General features: G+C 45.2%; 1 protein-coding gene and 1 pseudogene across 11 annotated transcripts in view; one reads left to right on the top strand and one right to left on the bottom strand.

Moving 5' to 3' along the window:
- The window catches only part of CAMTA1 (calmodulin binding transcription activator 1), an 869,134-nt gene that overhangs the window by 351,461 nt on the left and 500,339 nt on the right, over positions 1-17,334 (bottom strand). The window lies entirely within an intron of this gene.
- The window catches only part of LOC113916068, a 50,959-nt pseudogene that overhangs the window by 30,178 nt on the left and 3,447 nt on the right, over positions 1-17,334 (top strand).

The raw sequence follows: 17,334 nt of genomic DNA, 5'->3' as shown, positions 1-17,334 counted from the left end.
GGGCTGCTCCAAAGACAATGCAGTACCATGAATAGACAACAGACGGGACTTTAAATTCCAAGGGTACAATTCTTCAGAGCAAGTTAGGTGTGGTTTACATTAAAAATAGAACAGGCTCCCGCAAACAGACTTGTATTTATATAGAATGTTGCGACAACTGTCATTTTACATTAGTCAGAGAAATCCCATGGGACTGGTGTAAGTATTAAATGTGGCAATTTTTTTTGTTTACCGACAAAACATAATAAAAAGAACACAGCCTCCTGGATGACATTCTGGATGATTTTTTTCCCTCTTTCCCTGAAGTCATTCATAAAATAAACATGTGTTCCCAGTCCTTGCAAGCCTCCTTTATGAGCGTCTCCTGACAGTGAACTAGGGATGACAGAGTGGGGGCCCCCTGAGACCTCAACCCAGCAGCTCCCACTCCGGGCCCTCTTGCTACACTTCCATTTGCTGCCCGAACAGCAACCACAGTGCACAATTCTAGAGTCTTTCTTGAACTGTGTAATAAGAATGGAGTTACAGGATTTTGGTAGGGGCATTTACAATGCGGGGAAAGCCAGTCTTTTCACACAGATGAGTTGGGGAGAGGCCTCCAAGTCACGAATCCCAAATAGATTCCCATGTGCTGGTCGCTGCCAAAATATGGAGATTGTTAAAAGAGTTCCACGAAACCACCCAACCAAGAAAAGAAAGGATTGGGGACAGGTCAGCTGCTCAAATAAAGTCGGCAGCCCTTGACAGCCCACCTCCTTGTCCCAACTTACTGCTGGTAAGGGGGCCAAAGAGTCAAAAGACCAAGAGAGACTGCTGACCAGAACGCGAGGTCGCCTCTGAGCGTGCGGGGCTCGTGGTTTGGACCAGAGCTCCCTCTGGTCAGCTCTCCAGGGGTGTGCCTCGGACAGGGGTTCTCCAAGTGTGGTCAGCACCCATACTATCTTCGTGATGACCCTAAGACACGGTTCACCTCTAGTGGGCAGCCGTGTTTTCCAGAGTCCCTGACATGATGATCTGGTTGGTCTGACAGCTCATGTAATGTGCAATGCTTGTGTCTCCTTGGGTTTCAAAATTTAATTATGTTTTTATTTTAATTCCAGTATAGTTAAAATACAGTATTCTATTAATTTCAGGTGTACAATATCGTGAGTCAACAGTTCCATACATCACCCAGGGCTCAGCATGATGAGTGACCTCCACAATTCCTTCAGTTTTAACTCAAATACAGTGAATGTCAAGAGCTATAATCCCATAATCTAAAGCTCTTTGAGATCCTCATTGAATTTAAGTGTAAATGAGTCCTGACACCTGTACACATGTGCTCATGCTCCCCCTAAACTCTGGTGTGAGGGACCTCACTGAGTTCTAACTTGAACCTGATAAGTCAAACACAACTCGGCCTCCCAAATCCCTGCAAACAAGCTCAGCCAGCCCATAGAGGGTGCTGGTGGGCACCAGAGGTGCTGCTGTCCTCCACTTCCCCAGACATCTGGTGGGGGCGGGGGGGGGGGGGGGCGGGGTGGATAAACAGCTCCTGCGTGACCAGCCTTGTCCGTACAGCCAGTACGTTAAAGACAGAGGACCATCACAGGGGAGCTTCTTGGCATTTAATACTTTCCTCTTATAGTTTCACAGCCAACTACTACAAGTAAGTGTGATTGAATAATATTTATTTATATTTTCTACTGCATACCCACTGTCCTGGGTAATGGGTTTGTTTAGAATTCAGGCACAGGAGACTGAATTTGCAGTGAAAGCTCTATTTAATGAGGCCAAAAGCCCAGATCCTGCTGGGGTCACTTGTAGCTCATGCAGGTAATGCTGCTTTCCCCTCTGGTCCCAACTCTCATCTGGGCCAGAAGGATCCTCAGAACAGCTCATGCTTATCTCCCAGCCGAGGGGGAGGGGCTGAGGGACTAAGGGAGCTCAGGGTAGGGAAGGGACACACCTCTTCCCCAGGGTTGGTGACACCTCGAGGCCCCTCTTCCCCGCGTGGTCATGACACGGAGCCTGGGGCTTATTCCAATGACTGCTAGCCGTGTGGTTGTGGCTGACCATTTGGTGTCGTGGATCCTCGGTCCCTTTACTGTGAAACAGAGATGACAGATCTACTTCTCCGTGCTGCTCTGCAGGGGAAGAGGAAAGCTGAGCGGAGCCTCAGCCTTGTGCTTGCTCAGTCCTTGTGAATCCCTCCCTTTCCCTTTGGGCAGAAATGGCCCAAAATTAAACCTCACGCCCACGACCAGACTCCTGGGGAGTCCTCCATATCTACTGTCCGCCTAGAAGCCAGAGGAGAACGTGTGGGGAAAGAGGGCAGAAGGGCTGGGGCACCCTGCCAACGGCTGAAAACCTTGTGGGACCACTGTTCCCTCTGAGCATGGGTCTGGAGGAGCAGCTGGGAGAGAGACTTTTTCCTGCATACCCTTTCATACGGTATGTATTTGTAGCAGCTCTATGTGTATTTTCATAATAAAAAAGGGAAAACCTGTCTTTGTATTGGGATTCTCTTCATTAAGTGAGAATTTGTTTCATTGTCTATTAAAGTGACATTTTTGGAAGACTTGGCATTATAGAACCTCAGTAACAATGAATTTGGGCTCACACAGAGAAGAGAAGGTACATCACTTCTGTAATCAAAGAGACTCTCTCCCCATCCCCTTATCACAAACATACCGGGTATTTGTTGAAAAATACTTTTGCTGGATGCTTCAGCTTTAGGGAGGGGTGGCCCTCTAAGGCCCCTTCAGCTCTCAAGTCTGTGATTCCAGAGAGAAGAGCCCCAGGAGAAAATTAAAGGAGTTTCCCAGCTCAGAAAATTAAAGCCTGAGAACAAAACGTGTTGGTCAAAGGCAGGACAAGAGGGCATCGTAAAGTGGCACAATTTTCAAAAAGTAATCTAAGCATCTCTTGCTTCTGTTTGGTTTAAAATTTTGGAATCTCTTTCCACTAATGAAAAAGGTCTCACATGAAGGGGAAAAATGATTAATTATGAATTCAACTGCAATGTCCTAATTATCAAAAAATATTAAATTTAATTATTCAGAAAATATTTAGTCACAGTTTATGTTCATCTAAGGAAGGAGATTTAAAAACCCCAACATAATTAGAAATTACATTAACCTATTCATTAAGGGTGCAGGGTTTTGTTTCGTTTTGTTTTCAAAATGTGACTTCAACTTCATTGGCTGAGACTCCTTGGTCCAGAGTCTAGGGAAGCTCCTCACATTCCTAGGCGGGAAAGGCCCATGCAGGAAGGATGGGGATGCTGTATGTGGCCTCGCTGCATTTGGACATAACTGCTGGTGTAGTTTTGGGAGCATGAGATCAGAAGGAAGAAACCTCTGAGCCCAGAAGAAAACAATCCTCCATAAGTGGGAACCAACATGAACAAAATCAAGTTGAAAATCAAAACGGCAAAGACCCAGATATTGGAATGATCAGAAACAGAAGATAAAACTGGTCCGTTTCATCTGCTTACGGAAAGAGAAGGGGAGGGAATTACGACGAGGGAGCAAGAGAAGCTCGAAACTGATGAGGCAGATTTGAACTAAGAGGGTAAAAGAACTTCTGGAAACAAAAACACAGTAATAAACATTTACAACTCGATGTAAGGGAAATATTCGACAGTCAGAGAGAGAATTGGTGAACTGAAAGATACATCAAAAGATATTACCGAGAAGGCCAATATGGAGGGCAGGTGTTGGAAGAGGCGACACAGAGGTGAAGGGGTGCACAGGCGGCGGCCCCACATGCGGTCTGAGGGCAGAGGGAAGAGGGGAAGGTGGGCAGCTGGGCTGAGGCTGCCCGACCACATCTGTGAACTCTGAAGGCCTGACAGGCATCCAGCCATCCACAGATTCTCAAAGCCCAGTGCATCCCCACCAGGAAAAGCAAATACTAACCTTCGCCAGATTCACCATTGGGAGAACGCGGACCACAGAGAGAAGGAGGGAGGGGGTCTCAACAGCCGCGTCATGAAAAGAGAAATGACAATTAGACCAATAGCTGATTTCTCAACTGCAACAGTAAGTCCCAGGAGACATGGGCCTAATATTTCCAAGTGCTGAGAGAGAATAACTGTCAACCTAAAATCGTATATCCAGCAGAAAAGACTTTCAAGGGGGAGGATGGAATGAAGATATTTGCAGCAGCAAAACAAAAACACAACAAAACCTGAGCGGGTTCACTGCCGGCAAGACTCCATGAAGGGAGCTTCTCAAGGATGCGCTTCAGGGAGAGGGAAAACGGCCCAGAAGGACGGCCCTAGAGGCGCGAATACAGGGTGAGGAAGGACGTGGCAGAACAGTGGGCGCTTTTGAGCAGCTTCTCTCCCCTCTGCAAGCTCTGCTCCTTCTCACTCATCAAGGACGAGCCTTCAGCAGGTCCTCACTTTCTGCCCCCATCCTTGTCCCTCTTAAACCAGCTCCACACAGACTTTGTCCCCAACACGCCCCTCAGGGCTGAGTCCTGGAAGATGGCCTGATGCAGTGAGCTTCTCCTTCCCTCCTGAGCCTTCGGGGTGACCCTGGGCTGCTTCTTTTGTATCCCCTCCCTTACTGAACCAGGTTCTTGGGTTAGTGGTCACAGCATACCACAAAGTGGGACGACTTACACCAACAGCAATGTATCCTCTCTTGGCTCTGGAGGCTGGACCGAACTCCAGGTGCTGGCAGGTCCAGGTTCTCTGGGAAGGCTCCAGGGAAGGGTCCTTCCTGGCTCTTCCCCATGTCCGGGGCTTGCTGGTAAACCTTGGCGGCCTGTGGCTTGGCTGCATCGCGCCAAGCTCTGCCCTCATCGTTTCATGCCCTTCTTTGCGTCTGCATCCATTCTCCCTCTCCTTATAAAGGACACCAGTCTTACTGGATCTAGGGCCCACCTTACTTCAGCACATCTGCCAAGGCCATATTTCCCAATAAGGTCACGTTCACAGGGACTGGGGGTGAGAACTTGAACATTTCACAATTAGAAACACCACCTCTGTGCTGAGGACGTTCGCATTCATACTTCCGGCATGGACTTTCCCTGCCCCGACCCCGAAAAGGCAGTTCTCCATAGACTTAGTAGAGCTCAAGTTTCTGGGCCTCTCTTGTATCTGATTTTTATGTAATTTTGCATTTTCTTGTTAAAGAAGGCCCTTAAAATTGTATAAGCTTCAGGACAACAACAAACACCTGGATCTGCCTTTGAAACCCCAGACTCGGGTATCCGACTGCCTAGCTGAATTTAGACATCTCAAGTTCAATGTGTCTGAAATGAAACTCCCATTCTGCCCCCCAAAGCTGCACCTCCTACAGCTTGCCCATCTCAGGGGATGGTTACTTCATCTTCCAGCTGCTCAGGACAAAACCCTCTGGGACATGCTTGATACCACCTCACACCTGATCCATGAAGACACCTATTTGTGCCATCTTCAGATGAAACGGTATGAGACCCCTTCTCACCATCTACCTGGCTACACCCTGGCCCCAGGCCCCAGCATCTCTTGCCTGGATTATTATATTAACCTCCTCACTGGCCCCCCCATCAAATGGACGGAATGTTTGTACCCCCGCATTCATATGTTGGGATCCTAACCTCCAACATGATGGCAGCAGGAGATGGGGCCTCTGGGAGGTGATTAGGTCATAAGAGCCGAGACTTCATAAATGGGATAAGTGTCCTTATAAAGGGACCCCAGAGAGCCCCTCACTATTCCCACCATGTGAGGATGGAGTAAGAAGTCAGCAGTCTGCAACCCACAAGAGGATTCTCACCAGAACCCCACCATGAGGATATACTGATCGCAGACTTCCAGCTTCCACGACTGAGAGGAATTTATTTAAAATTTAAAATCCGCCCAGTCTATGGTCTTTTGTTATAGTAGCCCAGACTGACTAAGACACCTTATTCCCATCCTTCCTCCTCCTCCCACAGTGGGCTGTCAACATCACAGAAGGGGGGAACCGTTCAAAATACAAAGCAGATCCCACTGCTGCTAGGCTCAGACCCCCGCAGTGGCTCCCCACTGCACTCAGGGTAGAAGGCAAAGCCCTTACTATGCATAGCCTACAAGGCCCCCTGGGACCTGGCCCTCCACCTCCTGTCTGCTCTGCTCTCCTCCCTCACTCTGCCCGGCCCCAGTGGTCTCCCTGCTGGGTCTGAGCATGCCAAGCAGGCTCCTGCCTCACCACTCCCATGTTCCTCCTCCAGCGAACACAGCTCCCTCCCTCAGCCCTGCAGCCTTCATTCAGCTCTCACTGCCTCCCTGAGGTCAGCCCTGACCGCCCCACCCCATAGACAACTATACTTGCCTTCCCCTCTCCCTTGTCCTATTCTTCCCAGAGTCGTTACCCCTTTCTAGCCTCGTACATAATTTACTCATGGTTACATTCCTGGTTTAGAATCCATCACCCCTCCAGCTGGAATGTAAAGCCCATGAGGGTGGGAACCTTCCTCTGCTCCAGCCACAGTGTATCCCAAGTGCCGAGAACAGTGCCTAGTGCATAGTGTTCCATAAGCAACTGTAGAAGCAAAGAATGAAAATATTAGCTGTGTAAATGAGAATGATAATAATATCTATCTTGTGGGATATAAAATAATCAAGATACACTCAACACCTTCACAGCAAGAACATATTGGTTGGATGAGAAGGATGTGGGTGGGGGTTGGTCATGGCTAAGTCCCTTGCATTTCTTGTATTGTTCAAGAGGACGGCCAAATTATTGATTAACTTCAGACTCTGGTAAGTCAGATATCCATGTTAACATTTGTAAGATAAGCATTAAAGAAATCAAGGATACAACTTCCAAACCACAGGAATTTTGTAAAAGATGGAAAAAGGAAAAACACAAAGTTCAATCAGTTGAAAACATGGAAAGAAAGGAGAATAAAAAGAAACACACACAAAACCCCTCAGAACAAACGGAAAGTTCTAGATGATAAATGTGAATTCAACTGATCAATAATTACAGCCAATATAAATAGACTCGATTTTCAAATTAAAGGAAGAGATTGGCAGTCTGGATTAAAAATAACATCTCGTGATGTGCTATTTAAACCTGGCATACTGTCTTGGTGATCACTGCTTTGTAATATAGCTTGAAATGGGGCAATGTGATGCCCCCAGGTTTGTTTCTCTTTTTCAACATTTCCTTGGCGATTCAGGGTCTTTTCTGATTCCATACCAATTTTAGAATTGTTTGTTCCAGCACTTTGAAAAATGTCATTGGAATTTTGATCGGGATGGCATTGAAGGTATAGATTGCTTTGGGTAGCACAGACATTTTAACAATGTTTATTCTTCCAATCCATGAGCATGGAATGCTTTTCCATCTTTTTGTGTCTTCTTCAATTTCTTTCATGAGTGTTCTGTAGTTCCTAGGGTATAGATCCTTTACCTCTTTGGTTAGGTTTATTCCGAGGTATCTTATGGTTTTTGGTGCTATTGTAAATGGAATCGTTTCTCTCATTTCTCTTCCTACAGTTGCATTGTAAGTGTATAAGAAAGCAACTGATTTCTGTGCATTGATTTTGTATCCTGCCACATTACTGAATTGCTGTATGAGCTCTAGTAATTTGGGGGTGGAGTCTTTTGGGTTTTCCACATAAAGTATCATGTCATCTGTGAAAAGAGAGAGTTTGACTTCTTCTTTGCCAATTTGAATACATTTTATTTCTTTTTGTTGTCTGATTGCTGTTGCTAGGACTTCTAGTACTACGTTGAACAATAGTGTCAAGAGTGGGCATCCTTGACGTGTTCCTGATCTTAAGGGAAAGGCTCTCAACTTTTCCCCATTGACGATATTCGCTGTGGGTTTTTCATAGGTGGATTTTATGAATTTGAGGAATGTTCCCTCTATCCCTATACTCTGAAGAGTTTTAATCAGGAAAGGATGCTGTATTTTGTCAAATGCTTTTTCTGCATCGAGAGGACCATATGGTTCTTCTCTCTCCTCTTATTAATGTGTTCTATCACATTGATTGATTTGTGAATGTTGAACCACCCTTGCATCCCAGGGATAAATCCCACTTGGTCGTGGTGGATGATCTTTTAATGTATTGTTGGATTCTATTAGCTAGGATTTTGTTGAGGATTTTGGAATCCATATTCATCAGGGGTATTGGCCTGAAATTCTCCTTTTTGATGGCGTCTTTGCCTGGTTTGGCGATCAAGGTAATGCGGGCCTCATAGAATGAGTCTGGAAGCTTTCCTTCTGTTTCTATTTTTTTGAAACAGCTTCAGGAGAATAGGTATTATTCCTTCTTTGAATGTTTGGTAGAATTCCCCCGGGAATCCATCAGGCCCTGGACTCTTGTTTTTTGGGAAGTTTTTGACCACAGCTTCAATCTCGTTACTGGTTATTGGCCTATATTCAGGTTGTCAATTTCTTCCTGTTTCAGTCTTGGCAGTTTATAGCTTCCAGGAAGGCATCCATTTCGCCCAGATTGCTCAGTTTATTGGCATATAGTTGTTGATAATAATTTCTAATGTTTACTGGCACAAAAACAGACATATAGACCAATGGAACAGAATAGAGAGCCCAGATATGGACCCTCAACTCTATGGTCAAATAATCTTCGACAAAGCAGGAAAAAAATATGTGATGGAAAAAAGACAGTCTCTTCAATAAATAGTGCTGGGAAAATTGGACAGCCACATGCAGAAGAATGAAACTCGACCATTCTTGAACACCATACACAAAGATAAACTCAAAACGGATGAAAGACCTCAATGTGAGACAGGAATCCATCAAAATCCTAGAGGAAAACATAGGCAATAACCTCTTTGACATCGGCCATAGCAATTTTTTTCAAGATACATCTCCAAAAGCTAGTGAAACAAAAGCAAAAATGAACTTTTGGGACTTCATCAAGATAAAAAGCTTCTGCACAGCAAAAGGAAACAGTCAACAAAACAAAGAGGCAACCCACAGAATGGGAGAAGATATTTGCAAATGACACTACAGATAAAGGGCTGGTATCCAAGATCTATAAAGAACTTCTCAAACTCAACACCCAAAAAAACAAATAATCAAGTCAAAAAATGGGCAGAAGACATGAACAGACACTTCTCTGAAGAAGACATACAAATGGCTAACAGACACATGAAAAAATGTTCATCATCATTAGCCATCAGGAAATTCAAATCAAAACCACATTGAGATCCCACCTTATACCAGTTAGAATGGCAAAAATGGACAGGGCAAGAAACAACAAATGTTGGAGAGGTTGTGGAGAAAGGGGAACCCTCTTACCCTGTTGGTGGGAATGCAAGTTGGTATAGCCACTTTGGAAAACAGCGTGGAGGTGCCTCAAAAAATTAAAAATAGAGCTACCTTATGACCCAGTAATTGCACTCCTGGGTATTTACCCCAAAGACACAGATGTAGTGAAAAGAAGGGCCATATGCACCCCAATGTTCATAGCAGCAATGTCCGCAATAGCCAAACTGTGGAAAGAACCGAGATGCCCTTCAACAGATGACTGGATGAAGAAGATGTGGTCCATATATATATAATGGAATATTACTCAGCCTTCAGAAAGGATGAATACCCAGCTTTTACATCAACATGGATGGGACTGGAGGAGATTATGCTAAGTGAAATAAGTCAAGCAGAGAAAGTCAATTATCATATGGTTTCACTTATTTGTGGACCATAACGAATAGCATGGAGGACGTTAGGAGAAGGAAGGGAAAGATGAAGGGGGGGAATCGGAGGGAGAGGTGAACCATGAGAGACGATGGACTCTGAGAAACAAACTGAGGGTTTTAGAGGGGAGGGGGGTGGGGGGATGGGTTAGCCCGGTGATGGGTATTAAGGAGGGCACGTACTGTATAGAGCACTGGGTGTTATATGAAAACAATGAGTCGTGGATCACCACATCAAAAACTAATGATGTATTGTATGGTGACTAACATAACATAATAAAATAAAATAAAATAAGAATAAAAATAAATTAAAAATAAATAAATAAAAAACCAGGCATAGCTAAAAAACATAAGGAAGTGAGCTCTTTAAAGCAAAAAGGTGGAAAGAGATCCCCCCAATACTAATCAATAAAATGGACAAAATAGACTTTAAGGCCAAAACCATTACTAGAGATAAAGAGGATAACTACAGATCAATGAAAGAGTCAATTCAAGGGGATATACATCAATTCCCGAGAAAATGAATGTGGAGCGAAGATCTGACAGGAGTGGGGAAGCAAACCATGTAGATTTCTGGAAGAAGAGTTTTGCAGGTAGAATATTATGGAAATCTTCACCCTCGCCATGTACCTGGAAACTAAAATACTCCAAACAAGCCACGAGTCTGACAGAAGAAATAAAAGTGAAAATTATAAAATACACTGAACTAAGTACCAGCAGAAATGCTACCGATCAAAACATGCAGGTGCACCTGAAATAGCACTTGGAGGAAAAAATTATATACTTTAAGCGTTTTTTTTTTTTTTTCAAAGAAGAAGAGTGGGTGAAAATAATGCATTAAGTAATAGGGGGGAAAAAGAGTAAACGCAAAGAGCAAAAAATCAACACAAAGAAAGTAGGAAGAAAAAAATAATACAGACCACAGCTGGAATTTATGACATGGAAACAAATATATAATAGAGGGGATCAATGAAGTCAAAAGTTGATTCTTTGAAAAGTCTACTATTGACAAACCTCTGGCAATTATCAAGAGAAAAGGGGGGAAGGTACATTTAAACACTATTAGGAACAAAACAGGCACATAAGTACAGGTGAAACAGGGATTAAAGAGACAAGAGAATGTTATAAACACCTTTAGCCAGCTAGCTTGAAAACTGAGGTGGAATGGATGACTTGCTAGAAAAATGCAAATAACTAAGTGTGACTCAGACTGCATGCGACAGAAAGTGGCTGTACCATTTTACATCGCCCCTAGCGGTGTCTGAGCGTTCCAGTTGGGATGATGGGATTGCATGGCTGTTGCCACAGATGCTCTGCAACAGAGGTGGGCAAACAACTGCCTGTAGGAGGCCACCTGTTTTTGTAAATAAAGTTTTATTGGCACACAGCCATACCCACTCATTTATGCAACGTGGCCAAGCTGCTTTCACAAAAGCAGAGCTGAGTAGCTGCAACGGAGGCCCACCATATGGCCTACAGGCGTAAAATATTTACTAGCTGTCCCTTTCAGAAAAAGTTTGCTGTCCCCTGATTTACAGGAAGATAATGAAAAGCTGAGGGTAAATAATAGGCAACTGAAAACCAGGTATGGAGGCCTGCAGGGCAGACCAAGTTTAGGATCTAGTAGACAATGGCTGAACTGCACAGCAGATGCCCAACTGATGCACATTTGTTATGCCAGAGTCAGGGACTGAGCTGGGAAAGTTGGGAACCCTGACACGTGGGATGGAGGCATCTGGGGAGATGCCTCCAAAGATTTTGATTCCCCGAGACAATTCGAATCTTCCGAGCCTGCAGAAGTGCCCACCCCTCCCTAGGAAGAGCTAGTGCTCTCCTGTGCTAGAAAAACAATGCAGAGCCCTCAACTCAGGATATGTTCTTGCTCCCCCTACTAAATATTGGGCCTATAGGTAGGGTTAAAGAGCAGCATAAGCCGGGGGGATGTGCTGGCCTGATAAGGGAGGACAGGGATTATACCCCAAAGTTACTGCAAGTCCTGGCCTAGAAGTCCTGGAGGAAGGACATGGGGGATGGATTCTGAGGGTGCTTGCTCAAAGAGGCTTGACCATAAAATTGAAAAATGAAGAGCGTGTGAACCTAGGGGCTCTCTCCTGAGATCTAACACTCTGGTGAAGACCCCCCGGAGATGGTATAAACTCTCTACTGGGATGGCTCCTAAAAATATGCAAAAAGAGAAGTGTAAATGCCAGGAATGCCCTGGTCAATGGCAGAGGATGGGATGAAAGGGCCCAGGAAGCTAACACCTATGGCCAGAACATCTGCCAACAAGGATGCTCCATGGGAAGAACTGGAGAACACACTGTACTCTAAGGTCATAAGGAATGTGCCTATGAGAAGGGGCCCGGCATCACTACGAAGTTCAGTGGTGACCAGGGCTCCTTGGTAGGCCAGGGCTGGAGGGCTGAAAGGAGAGGCTGATAGAGAATCTGGCTTGCTGATAGCAATGGGGTGATAGGATGTTAAAGCAGTAGAGGTGGCAATGCTTAACCACCAGAAGCCAGGGGTCACAATTATTGAAACAAGCAGCAAGATCAGTAACAGCCAAAGATCTGCAGAGAGTTATAGAGAAGGTCATTAGAACATGGGGCAAGAGAGATGAGAAGCTGGCAAGCTTGCTCAATGGAAGACATCAGCAATGGATGTCCAAGGAGCTGAAGGCAGGGCAATTACCCCAATAAAAAGGCACAATCCCTTACCTAGTCTCTGGACCTGAATCAGTTTTTATACTGGAACCACTGGAAGAAGAGATGGCCAGGTGCCCAAGAAAAAGGGATTCTACAGCAAGTATATACAATGGGATGATCCCTTAGTCCTTCCTACTGCCATTTTTGGGGTTATCTGTGCACAAACGGTATATAGTCAGAAATTGGAGGACTGTTGCTAGACACAGAGCCTGAGTTAATATCAAGACTGAGAGACCCCAAGTGTCATCATGTTCCTCCCATTAGAGTGGAGGCCTGGTAACAAATGGACTCCTGTCCAAAGTCCACTTACAGTGGGTCTGCTGGGTCTGTGATCCATCTGGTGATCATTTCTCCCATCCTCAAATGTGTGATTGGGATTAACGTACTTGGCAGTTGGTGTAGCCTCACGGTGGGCCATTGGCCTATGAGGTACAACGGGGGAAAACCAAGTAGAAGTCTCAGGAAGCACCCCCCACCATGCTAGCTACGATAGTGAACCAAGAGCAATATTACATCCTAGGGGGCTGGCAGAGACAAGTGTCTTCCTTACGGATCTAAAGGAAGCAGATGTGGTGATCCCGTTTATGTCATTACTTAATTCCCCAGTAGTAGCTCCCGCAGAAACCCGATGGATCCTGAACTATGACTGTAGACTACTACAAGCTCAACTGAGTAGCAGCCCCAGTCAATCCACAGCTACCATGTCAGATGTCTTTCCTAAAACAGATTACTGTGGCCTCAGAGACATGGCATAGGATGATTGATTTGGTGACTGTGTTCTTTTCTATCTCAATCAGAAAAGATCAGAAAAGGTTTTCATTCACATGGAAGAGATAACAATTGTTCATTTATAACAGGCAAAAGCTCTGAGCAAAATGGGACTAGAGGGGAACTTCCTTAATCTGATAAAGAATATATTTCAAAACCTTATAGCAGATATTATAATTAAAGATGAATTATTGAAAGTTTTCCTTCTGATATCAGCAAGACAAAGATGTCTGCAATCACCATTCTTCTTTGATATTATACTAGAGGTCCTAGCCAGCATAATAAGGCAGGAAAAAAAAAATCAAAGGTATAAAGATCAGAAAGGAAGGAATAAAACCTTCATTATTTGCAGATGACATGATTATGTACATGTATATGAAAAAAATACAGAAGATTCTACAGATTAGCTATTCAATTGAATGAAAGGGTTTAGCTAGATACAAAGCCAATATACAAAAATGAATAGCATTTCTCTCTGTCAGCAGCCATAGAATATACAAGACAAAAATTTGAACGATAAGGTTTAGTGTAGCATCAAAAATATCATCTGCCTGACAATATATCCAACAAAAGATACACAAAACTTTGTAGTTTGTTTTAAGCTCACTGAGGACAAGGACCTTATTTGCTCACCGGTGTATGTCCCCAGCACTTGGAACATGCCTGGGATAAATTGGGTGCTCAACAATCATTTGCTGAATGAATATGTACATGTGATGCCCATTATACATTTCCCCTTTACCATCTAACACTCACCCTTCCTTCTGATCTTCATGTCACTTCCTTGGATAAGCCTTCCTTCAACCCTGCATCATATTAGGTTGTCACGTTTTCATAACATCTCTTTTCCAGGGCCCACCGCAATTGTACTTAATTAATTGTGTAACTGCTCAATGTCTGCCTTCCCTGCTGGAATGTAGATTCCATGAGGACAGGAAATGTACTTGGTATAAGGAGGCGCCCCCCCCCCCCACCAAGTACTCTTTGACTAATTAATGAATCACACCTGCCTGCAATTCAATAAAGTCTTTGAGTCTCCTCAGCTGTCTGTGTCCACCAACCAGCACACAGGACTTTGTGTTGCCTCCTTGTGCCTAGTTTCCCCACCAGGTGTGTCTTCACCAGTCACCACTCATTCATTCATTCACTCATTCATTCCACCAGTATATTCCGAGACACCTGCCTATGCCAGGCGCTATGCTAGGATCTAGGGATGCAGCAGTAGGGCTGGCCTTCATGGGTAGCAGGGGCTGATCACTGCACACCCATGGGGAAGATCGTCTTATGTGGCTGCAGAAAAGGGTTCTCCCTTTTTACAACATTTTATGAAAACCCCCAAAATAGCTGAGGAAAAACATTCCTCCTCTCCCATTTGTCACATCCAATAATCCTCTCCCACGGAATTCCAATTTGGTAGCTCTCTCGGCTGAGCAGTCATCGAAGGAAACCCCATTAATACAGTCAGAGCCCGCACTAGCTGTGATTCATTTAATACCAAAATGGAGGAGAAAAATCAATAATACTTAGCTCTGGTCACATTACATTTTTCTTTAACGAAAGTAAGTGTCTCTCATAAATATCCCCCTAAAATGGTTGTGAAACTCCCTGCCCCTCCTCCCCATTAAGTTAGCCCAGTGTTGCATTTCACTCAGGGTATACTGATGACCTCCCACAGGAGGCTCCCGGCCAAGTTGTCACTGACAAAGTTCATATCCCCCAGCGAAGCCTTTACCAACCCACTCAACGTGAGAAAGGCGTTGTGCCTCCCTGTATCACTGCAGTGCAATTTCTGCCTTCTCAGAAGGAACGTGGCCTGTTCTTTGCCCAACAGCACATCCCAAGCCAGGGAAGGGGCAACCTAGCACACTGCATGGGAGTCCTGGGCTCTGACAGCAGCTGTGCAGATGCTTCCTTTCCCTTTCAAGCAGGTTAGCTCCATACACCTGCCCATTTCCCTGAGCTTCCTCCCACCCTATACAAGGCAGGTGGTGCACCAGCCAGCAGGACCTTGGTGGTAGGAAGGGCCTCTACAAGGAAAGCATTTGCCTCTTCCCAGGGCTTTAAAAGGATCAAGAAATATGTCCAAGATTGGAAAGAAACAGAAAAATCAATAAAACTTAGCTCTGGTCACATTATGTTCTTCTTTAACCTACGTGGAGTGTCTCTCATAAATATCCCCAAAAAGAGTTGTGAAACCCACTGCCCTCTGCCTCCTGGTTAAGTTGTGCAATATCAAGCTCCATTCAGGATATTCCAGTTGACCACCCAGGAGAGACTCCCAACTAACCTGCCACCGAGCAAGAGCCCAGGCTCAGATGTGACACCTGCCACATGGATGGCACTCAGCTCAACTGCTTTCAGGCCTTTGCAGTCTCCTCCACCTCCTGGGTTTAAAAGCATCTGAGCATGATTAAGAGACCCTGACAAAGAACTCTTTCAACTCATTATGGCAATACGAGCAAAGCCATGAACAGGTTCAGTGTGTGCCAGGTGCTGTTCTCAGTGCTGTATGTGTTCTCGTTTATCTAAGCCTCGCGCCGATACTCATGTCCTTCCCATTTTGCAGATGAGGGCAGGTTGCTACAGAGAGGGTAACTAACCTCTGAAAGGTCACACAGATTGATCTGAGATCATTCAAACTTTAACAGCTGTAGCTAACGGCTGATGTAGTCAGCTCCAAAGTTCTAGGCCCAAGGCTGAGGCAGGGGAAGGAGGGTAAACAGCTGCTCTGAGCTCAGCTTCCTTGGAGCCACTTCCAAGAGCCACCTTAGAAACCCACCTTTGCCTCCTTCCTACTCCTGCAGGCCTCTTGCTATCCCTTCCCAATCTGAAGCCTTCTTCCCCCATCCCCCCAGCAAGAAGCTCCTTCCCTTCCCACAGGCTTCATCCAGGGTGGAAAGGAGAGGAAGGACCATGCTCCCCATGGAAGGTTCAGGTTCAGTCCCAAGACAGAGGTCCACATATCCATCACGTGTTTCTCTTCCACCCTTCTCACTCCCAGTGACAGGACAGAATCTGCCAGAGCTGGGGCCCCACGCTGCAGCCAGATGAACAAATGATGCTCTTTCCCTTCTCCAAGCTCTTAGATGCTGCTGCTCCCTCAGCTGTTTGGGGATAACCCTTACTCACCCTAAGTCTCATCTCAAAAGCCACCACCTCTGAAAATCTCCCTGATTCCCTGAGGGTGCCTGAGAGCAGCTCCCCCACTTTCTCCCTGCCTGCTCTCCCAGCACATACAACCTTATCCACTGCAGTTAGCCTGCTATAGGTATGTGTGTGCCTCTTCCCGGAAAGTGAGCTTCTTGAAAACAGCAGGCCATGGCTTTCATTTCTGCATCCCTCAGCCAAGCAAGCAGAATGTCTGGCATATAAAGGTCTGTGACTAAATGAATTAACAGAATTGTTATGGATACCAGAAGTAACAGTAAAGCCATCCAGTACGTGCTCTATAATTGGTTTAAGTAACAATAATAGATATCACTTAGTGAGCACTCACTGTGTGTCAGACATGATGCTAAAACACTTCACATGTGTTGTCTCATTTAATCTTTAAAATATGTGTACTGGGTTGAATAGCATCTCCCCAAAATTTTGTCCACCCTGAACCTCTAATGTCACCTTATTTGGAAATAGGATTGATAAAATGAGTTGATATAATGAGTTAAGATGAGGTCATATAAGCTTGGTGGGGGGCCCTAAGTCCAGTGACTAGTGTCATTAGAAGAAGGTCATGTGGAGACACAGAGGAGACAATGTGATGACAGAAACACACAGGGAGAAAGCCATGTGGTGACAAAGGCAGAGAGTGCAATGATGTGTCTATTAGCCAAAGAATGCCAGGAATGGCTGGCAGCCACCAGCACCTGGGAAAGGCAAGAAAGGATCCTGCCCTAGAACCTACATGGTCCTGCTGAACCTTGATGTGGACTTCCAGCCTCCAGAACTGTGAGAAAATAAATTTCTGTTGTTTCACACCCCCCAGTTCATGGTAACCTGTTACAGCAGCCCTAGGACACGAATACCACATCCTAAGGGGTAGAACGCCCACGTTTGGCAGGTAGGGCATTCAAGGTTCAGAAAAGTTTTCTCTAGTTTTCCAAGTTGACCCAGCTAATAAGCAATAAACCAGGGCCAAAGCCAGATCTGGCTGCTTCCCAAGCTCTACTCTGAGCTGTTGAGCCAATCCACACTGGGGGAAAAATGCAAAGAGGGCAACCATCCTCCTCCTTGGTT

The sequence above is a fragment of the Zalophus californianus genome, chromosome 4 (assembly GCF_009762305.2).
Source record: "Zalophus californianus isolate mZalCal1 chromosome 4, mZalCal1.pri.v2, whole genome shotgun sequence".
Lineage (NCBI taxonomy): Eukaryota > Metazoa > Chordata > Mammalia > Carnivora > Otariidae > Zalophus > Zalophus californianus.
The sequence above is the reverse complement of the archived record's forward strand: the minus strand, read 5'-3'. Positions and strand labels throughout refer to the sequence as shown.